Source organism: Mastomys coucha, unplaced genomic scaffold, assembly GCF_008632895.1.
Source record: "Mastomys coucha isolate ucsf_1 unplaced genomic scaffold, UCSF_Mcou_1 pScaffold6, whole genome shotgun sequence".
Lineage (NCBI taxonomy): Eukaryota > Metazoa > Chordata > Mammalia > Rodentia > Muridae > Mastomys > Mastomys coucha.
In genome coordinates, this window is record NW_022196912.1 from 35,490,567 (window position 1) to 35,505,838 (window position 15,272).

At 44.8% G+C, this 15,272-nt stretch overlaps 1 protein-coding gene across 1 annotated transcript in view; it reads left to right on the forward strand.

The window, feature by feature from the left end:
* Positions 1 to 15,272, forward strand: part of Nbas (NBAS subunit of NRZ tethering complex) — a 386,817-nt gene that overhangs the window by 310,748 nt on the left and 60,797 nt on the right. Inside the window, exon 53 of the transcript XR_004114347.1 lies at positions 10,631 to 10,837. The gene's annotated coding sequence lies outside the window, so the exon portion shown is untranslated. The remainder of the gene's footprint in view (positions 1 to 10,630; positions 10,838 to 15,272) is intronic.

A 15,272-nucleotide genomic window follows, 5' to 3' on the forward strand; every position in this document is an offset into this window, starting at 1 on the left:
GGGACCATTTTCTTTCATACCACCACAGGGTGGAAGGCATGATGGTGGACAGGAGGCAGCCTGTCATATTGTAAGCAGTCAGGAAACAGTTACAAAGTATGTAGCCTTTCTCCTTTTCATTAAGTCCCCCAGTCCTTTATATTGTAGCACCCAGCCCACATTGAGAGCGGGTCTTCCTCCCTTAACTAATTGAGAAAACCCTCAACAGACACGTCCAAAGACTCACTTTCTATGCAATTTTAGATCCAGTCAAGCTAACAATCAATGGTAGCCATCACAATTGCATCTATTTCCTTTGCTAATTTTGTGTATTTTGGGCAAACTGAGAGGTCTGTCACCTGACTTTTGTTTGTTTGTTAGTTCGTTGTTATTATTGGAAGTGGAAAGGTCACCTCCCTGTTGTTCAATGCTTTGATTTCTCAGCATTCAGCTCTTACTCATCTCTAACCCTGCAGCTGCAGGCTTAGTGAAAATTTCAATAGGAGTTTACTTTTGGGATAAACTTCAATTCTGTTAGCATCCTCTGTTTCTGCTGTTTTCCTGTATGTCTGGGAAAGCCTTCTTACTCGGCTGATCCCATATCACTGAAAGATCCTTTCACCTCCAGCCCTGTTTTCTGAATCAAAAGGAGCAGTGTTTTTCTGCCCCACTGCTTGGCTGCATCCTGGAGAGTGCCCGGTCTTCAGTACAGCCTGAAGTCCAGTTCCAAATGCTCTAGAAGGGAATTGAAGTCTGTGGGAGGTGCTCTTCCCACTTTAGGTTGTGAGAGAAAACATTCCATCACTGCTTTCTCTGAGTATTATATAAGTACCTGGGCTGGACTGGGGGTTAAACTCATTCTCATACTGACCAAACTGTTCTTTTCCCTGAACCCCAAAGTGTTGTCTCATTTACTTCTTATAATGACCCTGATAGGTAAGTGTTATGGGTTCTCAGTCTGCAGAGGAGGAAGCTCCCATACAGTGGGCTAAACCACTCTCTATATAAGCCACTCCCACTCTATATTCCCAGAGGAGGTGAACACAACAGGGGTCTAGTAAGAGACCCCATTCTCATCAACCCTGGGCTTAGATTCCTCCCTAATTTTATATTTCCTTTAAAACCAGAAGAACAAAGGAAAGGTTGATTCCCCAAGAGAAAGGGGTGCCAATTTACCTTGGAAGCTTGAGCAATGACAGAAATGTGGATAGCAAAGGCAAGCTAGCCTAGGACAGGGCTATTCTCTACCCTGGTAACCAAGCACAGAAGAGCAGGGCCAACATCACTGGATCAGTGAACTTAGATGCTATCTTGTTTCTCTTTTGCCCTGGGTACCAACTAGCTCTGCATTTTTCTGCTGCTGGGTTAGGCTCGTTCCTGCAGATGACCTTCTCCATAGGGGTGACACATGGCTCCCTGAAGCTTAAAGCTCATTGTCATAGTTCAATCACCAACGAGGAAAGGGTGCCTCTATGTCACTTCCTCTGGTAAACAGAGGACCTCAGGCCAATTCTAAATGGGGTTTCAGGTTGTAACTTCAGAAGCAAGAGGAGAGAAGTAAGGGACCTTAAGGATGGAACTCTCCTTATAACAGTAGCAGAGAACCAGGGAAGTATTAAATCCAGGGCAGAGGCAATGGAAGGTATGTGCAGAAAAGACAGTTTCCCCGACAAGTCTGATGTTTGCCGAGTGGCAGCCAGTGTAGTGTGATGGGCTGGTGAAGGAGTGTGCCAAAGCTGCCACTTACCACCCAGGCAGGACCTGTGTGCCTGCTAGCATTAGGAGGCCCCATACCTGAGACCATTCTTGCTTTCAGACTTCTTGAAGGGAAGGGAAATAGCAACTAAGCCCTTGGCCTTGTCATTCCTTTTGGGAACACTTGCAAAGAGGTTGTCATGGCAACACCCTGCTTTTTCAAGCCCAGAGTCTGGCTGGTAGTTAACCATGGTAGGTACTGTCAGTCTTAGGGCCAGAGGGCTTCCTAAGAGGGGGGACTACTGTACACACCGGCTTATGTCCAGTGGAAGCTTTAAGCTGGGTCATTTCCAGATCACTTGGATCTCTGTTGCTCAAGGCCCTTTGCTTAGAGAATGGCTTTGGAGAATGATTAAATATGAGGTCCAGATAGTGCTAAGCTTTCTGAGTCACTGTTCTCATAAGTCCCACCATGCAGAGTGGCTGGGATCCAGGGCAAAATTTAAAAAGGGGGGAGGGGTTATTCCCATCTATTGTGCCAATGCCTTGCACAATCGACAAGGTGCTACCTCAGCTTTGGATTTATACAATACCTTTCTCATTCCTCAAGTGAGGGCACAGAGGCAAGAGGGGTCAAGAGACACAGCTAGGATGCCCACTCATATGTAGCAAAGATGGGAGTAGAGCACTTCTACATTGGATCCCATCCTCCATCCCAGTGATCTATAGTCTTCCCCGAGCCCCTGCTAACTTTGCACACGAGGACTTGGACTTTTCCAAGTGATTCTTGCTGTAGAGCTTTTCTCTCTAATGCAAAAACCTGGATTAATGCAACTTCCTGTAAAATATTCAAATATTGTATTACTGATGCAAAAGACAATCCTACTCTGTCTCTGTCTCTGTTTGTCTCTGTCTCTGTCTCTCTCTGTGTGTGTATGTGTGTATGCCACAGTACATTTGCAGAAGTCAGAAGACAAACTTAAATATGAATTCTCATCTTCTACCTTGTTTGAGACACAGGGTCTCTTGATCACCACTATGTATGCCATGAGAGTTTCTGGTCCATGAGCTTCTGGGGGATGCTCTTGTGTCTACCTCTCATGTGCCTTTAGGGACACCAAGACTGTAGATGTTTGCTATCTATCTGGCTTTCATGTGTTCTGGGATCCAAACTCAGGTTTGGATGGAAGGGAAATCTAGATGGTAATGGTATGGTCCAGTGAGATGTGCAGATAGCCTTGGCACATAATAGAGGTTACACAGGCTTCTGAGCCAGGCAGTGCACAGCCAGGTATATACATATACATATACATATACATATACATATACATATACATATACATATACATACATATGTATCTTGGTGGGATTCTGCTCTGGAGAGTCCAGGTTGACGAATCCTCACAAGGTGCATTGTTGTTCTGTGTTGCTCTGTGGGCAGAATGAACGCATCAGTCCCCCAGTACATTAAGGGACACTGTTTGATGAGGACCTTGTATGGATCTCTCATCAATAAGAACTGAGTTTGTGGCTGTGGAAAGGAGCACAATAATGGTTAGTATTGATAGTCAAGTTGACAAAAGTTTAAAATCACTGAAAAGGCACACCTGTGGACATGCATGTCTGTGAGGAAGGTTCTACAGTGACTTAATTGAGATAGGAAGGCTTACCCTAGATGACGAGATGTCAGTAGCATCATTACAGGAGCTGGGATGCTGAAATGAATAAAAACAAGAGAGGAGGAGGAACTGGGTAGGTTGAGCACTGTTTACTTTTCTGCTGGGGCTGATTTTTTTTAAATTTGTTTTTTATTTATTTACATCTTGACTGCTGCTTTCCCTCCCTCTTCTCCCTACCTCCCCTCCCCCATCCTTCTCCTCCCTTTCTCTTCAGAAAAAAGGAAGAATCTATCAGGGTGACCCTAGCTAAGACTCCTAACAATGGGGATATGGAGCCCGAACTGGCCATCTCTTGTAACAAGGCAAGACCTCCAATGGAGGAATTGGGACACCAACCCAGCCACAAAACCTTCTACCTACAACTTGTCCTACTTATTAGAAGTGCAGGGGTTCAGACGGAGGAGAAATTAAGGGAGTAGATAACTAATGGCTGGCCAGGTTTGAGATCCATGACATGAGTGGGAGTTCACTCCTGACACTGTTAATAATATTCTCTATACTTACAGACCAGAGCCTAGCATAATTATCATCAGAGAGGCTTCACCCAGCAACTGATGGAAACAGATGCAGAGACCCACAGACAAACATTAAGTGAAGCTTAGGGAAATCTTGTGGAAAAGGGGGAGAAAGGACTGAAGGAACCAGAGTGGTCAAGGACACCACCAAAAAACCCTACAGCATCAACTAACCTGGGCCAGTAGCAGCTCATAGAGACTGAACCGTCAACCAGGGAGCATGCTTAGGACTGACCTGGGCCCTTTGTACATATTTAACAGTTGTATAGCTTGGTCTTCATGTGGAACTCCTAACAGTGGGAACAGGGCTGTCTCTCACTCTATTGCCTGCTTTGGGGACCCTCTCCCCTACTGGGCTGCCTCGTCTAACTTCAATAGGAGGAGAAGTGCCTAGTCCTACTGCAACTTGATATGCCAAGGCTGGCTGGTATCCACTCTTCTGCTTCCCAGCAATGGGTGAAGTGTGACTAGCTGAGTGGAGCTCCTGCCCCCATGCCTTCTCTCCTACAGGACAGGCTGCACCCTGGAACTGTTATAATAGGAACTCAAATCAACCCTTAAGTCATCTCTGCTAGGAATCTTGTCAGTAAGTAGCATAGTATAATTTTATCCCCAGAAGCTTACAGGGACAAAAAACTTAATTCCCAGTTCAGATATAAATCAGAACAAGATTATTGGGGGGTGTCTACTAACATCTCTCCTCAGTTTGCATGAATGAGTTTCAGAAGGTTTAAGAAACCTGTGGAAATGTTGTACATGTTGTCAGTGTACATGTTGTTCATACAGAATAAACAGAGGCAGAGAGACTCAGAGATACAAACAGATACATCCTTTACATGGTAAAGGATGAAAGTTAAGGAGAAGAGGAGGAAGAGGGGGCAGAGGAAGAGGAAGAGGAAGAGATCTGGGGCATGGTGGTTAACACCTTTAATCTCAGCGCTCTGGATACAGAGGCAGTTACATCTCTGTGAGTTCTAGGCCAGCCTGATCTTCATAGTTCCAGGACAGCCAAAGCTACATAATGAGACCCTGACTCAAACAAAAAAAAAGAAAAAAAAAGAAAAAAAGAAAAAAAGAAAAAAGAAAGAAAGAAGGAAGGAAGGAAGGAAGGAAAGAAATTGTTTCTTTTTAAGAAGGAAGAAGAGGAGAGAGAAGAAAAAAACAAAAAGCAAGTAGACTAGGTGAGAGACAGAAAGAAACAGAAGAGGGAGAGAGAAAAAGGAGAAAAGGAGGAAAAAGAGACAGAAGGTGAAAAGGAAGGAAATTCTTCGAACTCCCCAGGAGATGAAGGAGAGAGCTGATTCTATAGGCTTGCCCTCTAGCTCCCATATGATTTGTTTCATATCAGCACACACACACACACACACACACACACACACACACACACAGAAATACACACACAGAGAAACAGAGACAGAAACAGAAAGAGAGAGAAAGACAGAGAGACAGAGAGATAATTTTTTAAAGAGCTGAGGGCCCTGAGAGGTGATAAGGTTGTGAGAGGAGAGCCCCTTGGTGGGATTAGCATCCATCTAAGGAAAGACTTAAGAACTTGCAGATCCCCTTCCAAATGAGAATACAGTTAGACTATCTATGAAGAATGGACCCTCACCAGACCTCAAATCTACACACACTAAATTCTGATGTATGGAAATCTATATGTCCCTGTGTATTACTGCATCGGCTGAAAAGACATATTACACTTGCTATATGGGCAGAAATGTGCTTTGTGAGTCGCCCTGCCCCTTTAAGTGAGGTGGATATGCCTTGGTCCTTCACTCCAGTCCTTTAGAAAGTGTCTTTAGGTTGGGGAGCCAGGGTCCCCACAAAGCTACACTGGTGGCAGTGGCACAAACAATGGCATTTCTCAACTTTTTCACCGTCTTGCAGAGAGCAGCCTTGCCTACCTAGGTAAACTCAGTTCCAAGAAACAAAAACATTTGGGGGGAGCAGCGGCAGGGAACTATTGCTTTTAATGCCCTTCATGTGTCTGATGAGATTCAGAATAAAGCCTACTACTGTGAAAGAAAGTAGGAAATAAAAAGCATTTTTATTACCCTGGGCTCTGCCTTGTTCGAGGTACCTACCTTTCCATTGTGAACCATAGACCTTCTGTGTGTCTTGGCACGATGAGTTGCCGGTGATTTCCTCCCGCAGACCATCTGGGTGCCAGAGCCATCTTTATAGGAATGCTTACTTGGTGGAAAGGGAGTCGAGGAGCAGCCTGGAACTCTTTTCAGCAGGGTGTTTTATGCATGTGAGGCAATTACTTCTGCAGGAAGCGGGAGGAAGATTTACAGCATCTAGGATTGCAGAGTCCTGTTAATACTGCATCATAAAACCCAGTGTCCAGAACACAGCTCTGGAGGAAGGCAGTGGCAGGGCTCTCTGGAGCCCTTGCTGGACATGACACAATCTGCTTCCCAGACCTGAAGCAGAATAAGTCCACTGCTCCTCTTGGGCTGCGAGAGGGGAAAGGCAGCTTGGAAACACTCCCAAAGTTGGGTTAAATGACAATTAGAACCTTTCTGCCTTTACTTGGATTATTTGCACTCCTTTTGGTCTTTCTATAAATGGGTCCTCACTATCTTGGAAAAAAAATAGAAATTCTCATCAGAGATATAGGGGAAAGTTTTGTTATATTCCTGTTAGTTAGGTTTCAGTTGCTGTAAAGAGACACTATGACCAAGGCAACTCTTATAAATGACAACATCTAATTGGGGCTGGCTTATAGGTTCGGAGGTTCAGTCCAGATCATCAAGGTGTAAGCATGCCAGCATCCAGGTATGTATGGTGTAAGAGGAGCTGAGTGTTCTACATCTTATTCCGAAAGCAAACAGGAGAAGACTGGGTCCCATGTGGCTAGGAGAAGGGTCTCAAAGCCCTCCTTCAACAAGGCTACACAAACTCCAACAAGGCCACACTTCCTAATAAGTGCCACTCCCTGGGCCAAGCATGTTCAAACCACCACACCTACTATGTGCCAACCAAGCTTAACATACCTTAGTTCCCCCTAGTCCTTGAATTTGGGTTCAGGAAGATTTCTATCCTCATTGATAGAATATAGAGAATCAGAGGTCCCAAGTACTTGCTCAAGGACATTCTGCTAATTAAGGGGTATCTTAGGGTTTGATTGCTATTAGGAGACACCATGACCATGGCAACTCTTATAAAGGAAAATATTTAATTAGAGCTGACTTACAGTTTCAGAAATTTAGTCCAGACATGGTACAGAAGAAGTAGCTGAGTGTTCTACATCTGGATCAGCAGGCAGTAGGAAGTGAATGCCCCACTGGGGATGGCTTGAGATCTGAGACCTCAAAGCATGCCCCCAGTGACATACTTTCTCCAACTAGGCCACAACTCCTAATAGTGTAACTCCCTATGGACAAGCATTCAAACACATGAGTCTGAGGGAGCCGTTCCTATTCAAACCACCATAAGGGGCAATGACCTAAAGCTAGTACTTTTTTGAAGTATTTGCTTACGGTGAATGGACTGGAGAAGGACTTAGAAGCCTCCTGTTTCAGCTCTCTTCTAATGAAAGGAGAACTCTGCTTTTAGGTTACCTCAGCTTTACCTCTACAGAGGAGAGTTGCTTAAGAAATTCACCTCTTGCCCCATGTCAACTCTTACCCTGTCCCTTTCAAGTCCCACCACATGAAGATATGGTAGAAAAGGCCTTCCCCAGAAAGTGCAGAGCTGCCACCTTGATCTTGGACTTCCAAACTCCCAGGATCATGCCCATGTGTATCAGGCCACAGCATAAAGGGTGCACAGTAATAAATGACATTTGCTTTGGGGACTTGGCGTTGGTATGTTTGCTGCTGTGTAGAACAAGGCTAGGCTTGGCTTTTCAGTGCAGACAAAGGACTGCTTCCCAGATTGGTTGTTCCACAAATTCTTGCTGAACCAAATTGTGCAAGTATGTAGAAGCAGAACAGTAGAGATGGGTCATTGTGTAAAATGCTTGCCTTGACAGCACAAGGACCCTAGTTCGATTCTCAGAAACTATGTAGAAAAAAGCTGGGCATGGTGGTGTGCATTTGTAACCCTAACCATGGAGAAATGGAGACAGATAAAGCCCTGGTTCACTGGCCAGCTGACCCAATTTGCTTGGCAGGTTCCAGGCCAGTGAGAGCCTCTTTCTCAAACACACACACACACACACACACACACACACACACACACACACACACACACACCAGAGTGACAGTGAATGAAATGCATTTGTGCCCATAGACACTTAGAAATGCTATTCCAGCTAAAGCCTTGAACAGAACAATGAGGCAGCAGAACTAGATGTCACTGCAAAGAGCCAGACCTCAAAAGCAGCAGTGTGTCTGCACAGAAAGACACTGTGGCACCTTGCTCTACACTGGGACCCTGGATGAGCATCCTGTGCAGCACTGCTCCTGCCTAGTGATGAGCTGGGGACAGAACAGAATGAAATGCCTTTCCATCTACTACCGTCTTTGATTAGGAAGGGAATTCCAACAACTCTCCATAGACCTGGAAAGTAACCAGTACATCATTTTTTCAGATTTGGAAGAAGCCAAAATAAAAACATGACAACTTCCAAGTAGACACCCAGGTTCAGCCTTGGTGTGTTAAAATAATCATTAGAACTGGATGGGAAGCCTGAAAAATCACTGAGCCCTGCATGTCATGGTTGGCTGCAATGCCATGCTCCCAGAGCCAGCTTGCAATACTGTAATCCGTACCAAGTGCTATCAGCCTCAAGAGCCTTTTATTTCCAAACTCTTAAAATCTTAATGATAATCCAGATGAATACAACCCTTTTTAGTTTATAAAATGTGTTTGTGGTGAGATTATCTCATTGAATTTATGAATCACAACCCTTCTATCATTTACAACTTTCCTATAAAGACTCTTCTTTATTTTGTGTCGAAGGATGGCTGCTGAGGTTAGGACAGAGGGTCAGGATCATGAGCGTGGTGGTTTAAACAAAATGGCCTTCATACGCTCAGAGGGAGTGGCCCTACTAGGAGGCGTGGCCTTGTTGGGGGAAGTATGTCACCAGGCGTGGGCTTTGAGGTTTCAGGTGGTAAGTTGCCGAGGAGGTGCTTGCCTTTGAGTCTTCCCACTATACCTTTCTGCCAGATGGTTCAAGAGCAACAGCATAAAGGTTTGTTTATAGCATGCTGAGCCTAGAGCCTGCTAGGGGGGATGTTACAGTTCTAAAATGTTAAACTAGAAGGAGCTGGGCCACCTTAGTTTACAATACAATCCACTTCCAGAGCAATGCTGGTCAGAGTTAACTGTGGTGACACTGCTCACATCATGATTGCTTGAAAATGGAGGCAAAAATCTGCCTTCTGAGCCCCGCTCCTCAGGCCCGGTTCCTCCCTGCAGTAGCCCACAGAGAACATCTGCTCTTCTGCATCACCTGAAGGGGTCAGCATTTCCTGAAGGTTTCTGGCCAGCCCAGCTTTTAGTATGTTCCGAAGCAGGCTTTTTTTCTGTCACCCACACGTTTCTGAAGAGACTTGGAGCATTGGTGTCACCCACTGTCCCCAGGGAGGGTCTGGGAAATCGTGAGTCATAGATTTTCGCAGTGACATCAAGCTAACTGGGCTGGTAAGGGTGAACTTCTTTTGTCTTTGCCCCCTTTTGGGAAATCTCTCTCTGGTTTTCATACCTGAAATAATTCTATAAACTCTGGCAGTTTTCCTCAGCCTCGTGGTGTATTAGTAACCTGTATAGTTCATAGTTTTCTTTTCCTTCTCTTTTCTCTCCCTCCCCCCTCTCTTACACCTCTCTTCCCTTCCCCCTCCCCCTCTGTTCTGCCTTCATATATGCTAGAAAGATGCTCTATCACTGAGCTGTAGATTCCAGTCCCCCTTTTACTTTTTATTATTTTGTCACAGGATCTCACTAATTGCTGGCCTTCAACTCTCATGGTAGACCAAGCAGGCCTTGAACCTGTTGTATTCCTACCCACGCTTTTGAGTATCTGAGAGTGCCAAGCCTGCTGCTACATAGTCTGAATAAACCTTCGCCTCCACCCACTTTCACTCTCTTTGAAAATCACACTTTGGATTATTCTCAGACTCCAGCAAAGGTGACCAGTTTGTTCTGATCAGAGCCTGCTGTCATATATGTAAACTGGACAGGAAACCAGAGAAATCATTTGCCTGGTCCTAACTTATTCATGGAGAGATGAGATAATTATGTCTCATTGACCACAAGCCACAGGTTTTCCCTGCTGTCTGAGACAAGGTGGGCCTTAGGCTGTTGTCTCTGTAAAGCAGAGAAGGCTGATTTCTTTAATACATTTAGCCTGAGTGATCAGCCCAAGTCCAGGGTTAAAAGAGGCCTGTGAGATCTTCCACCAGCTTTCTCTGAGAAGTTCTCTGAGAGAAAGCTCATCAGCATCCTGGGGACCCTGGACAGGGAACAGGCTACAACAGCCTTCAATCCCAGACACCAGCTATTTTTTTTTTCAGTGTGAGCCCCTTCCCCCAGCCCTGCCCTCATGCTATGCATAGGAGTTCCTGTTTCCCAGTTGAATTCCTCAACCTACATCTTGTGGAATGTGCTATGGAGAGCTTAGGGTGGGGCCCTTTGGAGGCAGCTCCTTTAGACCATCCCTGTCCTAAAAAGGATGGCCTGGGGGAACATCCAGCTCTCTTCTGACTAAGTAGGGTCTTTCTTTGACAGAGGTCACAGAGACTTGTCCCCTGTTCTGGGGTCCCAAGACAGGGGCTCACAACCTTTGTTTATGACCTCACCCTCTAGGTCTACAGACACTGAGAATAACAAGGGCATCTATCCTGTGGGATTCCCTGTTGGGCTTGAGCCAGAAGCAGGGCCCACACCCAGCCATCTTCTCTGCTACCTGACCCTGCCTCTGAAGAGTGTACTATATCCATCCTCACCATTGTTCCAGCTCTGCATCCTTTGATGGGTGTTCCAGCAACAGATGTAACTTCTCATCAAGCCAGGGTAGGGTCCTTCTCCAGTCAACTGTTGTCTTCATTGTCAGGTCTAAGATTCTGACCACTTGTACTGTACCTCATGGGTCCTTCTTTCCTGTTGCTGTGACAAAACAGTATGACAAACACACCTTAAGGGAGTACGAGGCTGCTTTGGCTCACAGTTCCAGAGGCGGATAGTCTATCAGGGTGGGAAGACATGGCAGAAGGCAGGGAAGATATGGTATCAGGAGGCTGGCTGATCATACGGCATCTGTACTCAGCAAGCAGAGAGCAAACAGGAGATGGTTCTCAAGACCCACCCTCAGTGACCCACTTCCTCCAGTGAGGCTTCCTAAAGATTCTCAAACTGGAGACCAAGTTTCAGACATATGGACCTTGGACAAACATTTCATGTTCTAACTATAACATTGTAAGATTGGATGTGTTAGATGTTTTTCTTTCATTATCTTTAAATATCACATGTGTGTGAAGTATGTTTCCTGAAGTTCAACATTGTAACCAGCTTCCTTGGCATCATAGAAGGCATGTAAGACATTTTATTTTTCAACTCAGGTTTAATTCAAGATGACCTTAGCTACCATACTGCAACATCTACTTAGCTGATACTGACCTAGTCTTTATGACAACCCCATGAAGCAGGAACCAGTTTCACCCCATTGCGTATATGGGGAAACCAAGGCACTGACATCTAAACAGCTTAAGGCTGTACAGCTGAGGAAGGGGACAGCCCATATTCAGACCAGGCAGTTGGCTCTGGGGTTTAGGATCCTAATCTTGACTTTCTTCTGATCCAAGGAATGCTATTCTGCTTCACTCAGTCCTGGGGATTCAGAACCACATCTTGCTCATCAGAGATACTCAGTAAATATTCCCCAACTTAGCAAATGAAAAATTGAATAGAAGAACACGTCCTTCACATGTTCCACTATGTTCATAGCAGCCTTATTTATAATAGCCAGAAACTGGAAACAACCCAGATGTCCCTCAACAGAGGAGTAGATACAGAAATTGTGGTACATTTACACAATGGAGTACTACTCAGCTATTAAAAACAATGAATTTATGAAATTCTTGGGGAAATGGATGGACCTGGAGAATATCATCCTGAGTGAGGTAGCCCAATCACAAAAGAACAAACACGCTATGCACTCTCTGATAAGTGGATATTAGCCTAGAAGATCGGAATACACAAAGTACAAACCACAAACCATAAGAAACTGAAGAAGAAGACCAAAGTGTGGATACTTTGATCCTTCTTAAAGGGGGGAACAAAATACCCATGGAAGGAGTTGTACAGACTAACTATGGAGCAGAGACTAAAGAAAGGACAATTCAGAGACTGCTCCACCTGGGAGCAGTATCCTTCCCATATTCAATCATCAAATCCAGACACTATTGTGGATGACAGCAAGTGCTGGATGACAGGAGCCTGATATAGCTCTCTCCTGAGAGGCTCTGACAGTACCCAACTAATACAAAAGTAGAGGCTCACAGTCATCCATTGGACTGAGTACAGGGTCCCCAATGAAGGAGCTAGAAAAAGGACCCAAGGAGCTGAAGGGTTTGCAGCCCCTTAGGACGAACAACAATATGAACTAACTAGTACCCTCAGAGCTCCCAGGGACTAATACTCCAACCAAAGAGTACAAATAGGGGGACTCATGGCTCCAGCAGCATGAGTATAGCAGAAGGATGGCCAAGTCAGTCATCAATGGGAGGAGAGGACCTTGGCCCTGTAAAGGTTCTATGCCCCAGTGTAGGGGAATGCCAGGGCCAGTAAGCAGGAGGGGGTGGGATGGTGAGCGGGGGGTTGGGGGGGAGGGAACAGGGGATTGTTTTAGTTTTTGGGTTTTTTATTTTAATTTCTTTTTTTGGACGGGAACCTGGAAAAAGAGATATTGTAAATAAAGAAAACATTTAATTTAAAAAAAAAAAAAGAACGTGTCCGTAACTCAGGAAGTCTCCAAGAAACATACTCACTTTATAGGTGGTCTGAATACTCAGTGTATGATAGATTCCCTCAGAGAACTTACCACAACTCAAACAGTTGAGCCCTACCACAGAATTCCGGATTCCAGATGTTAAGCATTTTTTTCCTAAATATTGCTAGAGGCTTCAGAGACCACTCTTTAGAGTACCCTGGCCTCAGATATGATCATTTGAAGTAAAGTCACATGATACTTTCTCAGCAGGCACAGTGGGTGGTGGGAACTGGAGACACAGTGAGGGAGCCAGTACTCAGTGCCCAGGGATCTACTCTGTCTGGGCAGAAGGGAGCTCAGAGCTCACACACTCCTATTTATCTACAGGCTTGTCTGAAACTCAAATGGCCATGGCAATGGCCAAATCTCAACTGGAAAGCCAGGTGCAGAAAAGGATGCAACCATAACAGAAGTTTCCTTTTTCAAATGGCCTACCACACACCAGGATTGGGGATGAGTGCCTGGGTTATATAGTGCATTTTTGCTATAACACTATGTGTGTGGACCTAAAAACCCCAGTGTTCTTCAAAATTGCATACTAAACATCATAGGGCTTAGAGGGAAAAAAAAGAGAATCAAAGACAGCATTAAAAAAAACAGAAACAAGAATGCTGACACAACCAATAAGAGTCAGTATGGTGATGCTAGCTGAGTGTTTCCATGTAACCTCCTGGTATCAGTCTGTGCAAAGAAACATAACCAATCTGTTCTTTGCTACCCTAAGCCTTGGAGTGGGTGCAGCCTACTTTGAGACTAGTGTCTAGAAAGGTATTTTCCTTTTAATCCAGATCTAAAATCTGATAGAGGGTGTGGCTTCCTTCATTAACTCATTGCTCTCATGCAACAGGAAGTAGGAGTGCTCCTCTGATCCACTGGGACAATCTGGTTGAACATGTCACAGTCCGAGTGTCTCTGGAATAGCCATTCTATAATAAGGAAAGGTACATCTACAACTTGGCAGCTCTTACCTAAGTCTGTCCTATCTACCATGTCCTGTTTCTCCATGGTGAGAAGGCTGCCTCCAGGGCCCTAAATTCTCATTGGGCTCTCTCCTGAACTAAACTGACTCCCAGTTTGGAACACACACAGGATAGTTTCCTAGTTGACATAGTTCAGATTTGAACTCTGAGTCTATACATGTTGTGGTTTATTCTGATACCTTGTAAGTATGAATGTGCAAAAGCAAAGCAAATGGGTGTGTGCTCTGGGGCTATGTTGAATAAGAGTGTCAAAGTCTGGCAGACACCTATAATTACATCCCTGGGGAGGGAGTCTGGGACAAGAGGATTAAGATTGGGATACATAATGTCTTGGTTTCTTTTCCATTGCTTTGTCAAAACATCATGACCAAAACAACTTATAAAAGAAAGCATTTAATTGGGGTTCGTAGTTCCAGAGGGTTAGCGTCCATGACTATCATGGCAGGGAGCATGGCAGCAGGCAAGCATGCTGCTGGAGCAATAGATAAGACCTTAGATCTGATTCACAGGCACAAGGCAAAGAAAGAGGCAGAAAAAGCTAACTGGGAATGGCATTTGAAACCTCAGAGCCCACCATTCATGATATACCTCCAACATGGCCACACCTCCTAATCCTTCCCAAATAGTTCCACCAGCTGGAGACTAAAGCATAATGTATGAGCCTATGGGGCCATTCTCATTCAAAACACTACATATAGTAAGTTCAAGGCCAACCCGAACTACATCATGAAACTCCTGTCTTAAAATAAAAAATAAAATACTAAGGACAGCAAATTGCATTGATATTCAGGTATGCTTCTGGTTGGTAACAGCTTGGGGGTGATGCCTATGAAGTGGCTCTAGCCTACTTTTCAGAATTCAGAGTATCCCATGCAACCAGTACTTAGGAAGTGGTTTATGATGCATGGACTTATACTGAGTCAATAGTAATAACAGCAAGCTAAGCAAAGACACTATTCCTCTGGTAAACAAATGTGTTTTCTTAATAGGCTAAGGATTGGTGAGTGGAGGGCAGTGACTTTCTTGACACTTTGGTCTGCTACAGGCCTTCTGGCATGAGCTCTGGAAACAGGCCTGATGTCAAGAGCTCAGAATGGTTTCACAGAGGCAGTAAGAGGTGGGGATAAGGCTTCTGAAGTCTGCGACACTGTGTGTTGTCTTATGATATGTGTGTATGGGAAGGGAGTATGGGTGATTCTTGACATCAGGGTGTGAAAGGTGCTGACAAGGGTGACAGGAGAGATGGAGGCACTGTGGGCAAATCTTTTGACAGGCAACTCAAGGGCAGGGCAAAGTTCATAGGTAGGGTGTGGATCTAAGACACCAGCTCACAGACACACCCTTGTTCTTAAATCCTTTATATTTGTTCCCATTTTTCACATGAAATTGGAAACTATATGGATCTCAGTATAAAACCAATACATCAGTAAAACTGATCAATATGACGTCTTAGTACTCACTGAAGAGTCAAAGCCATGGG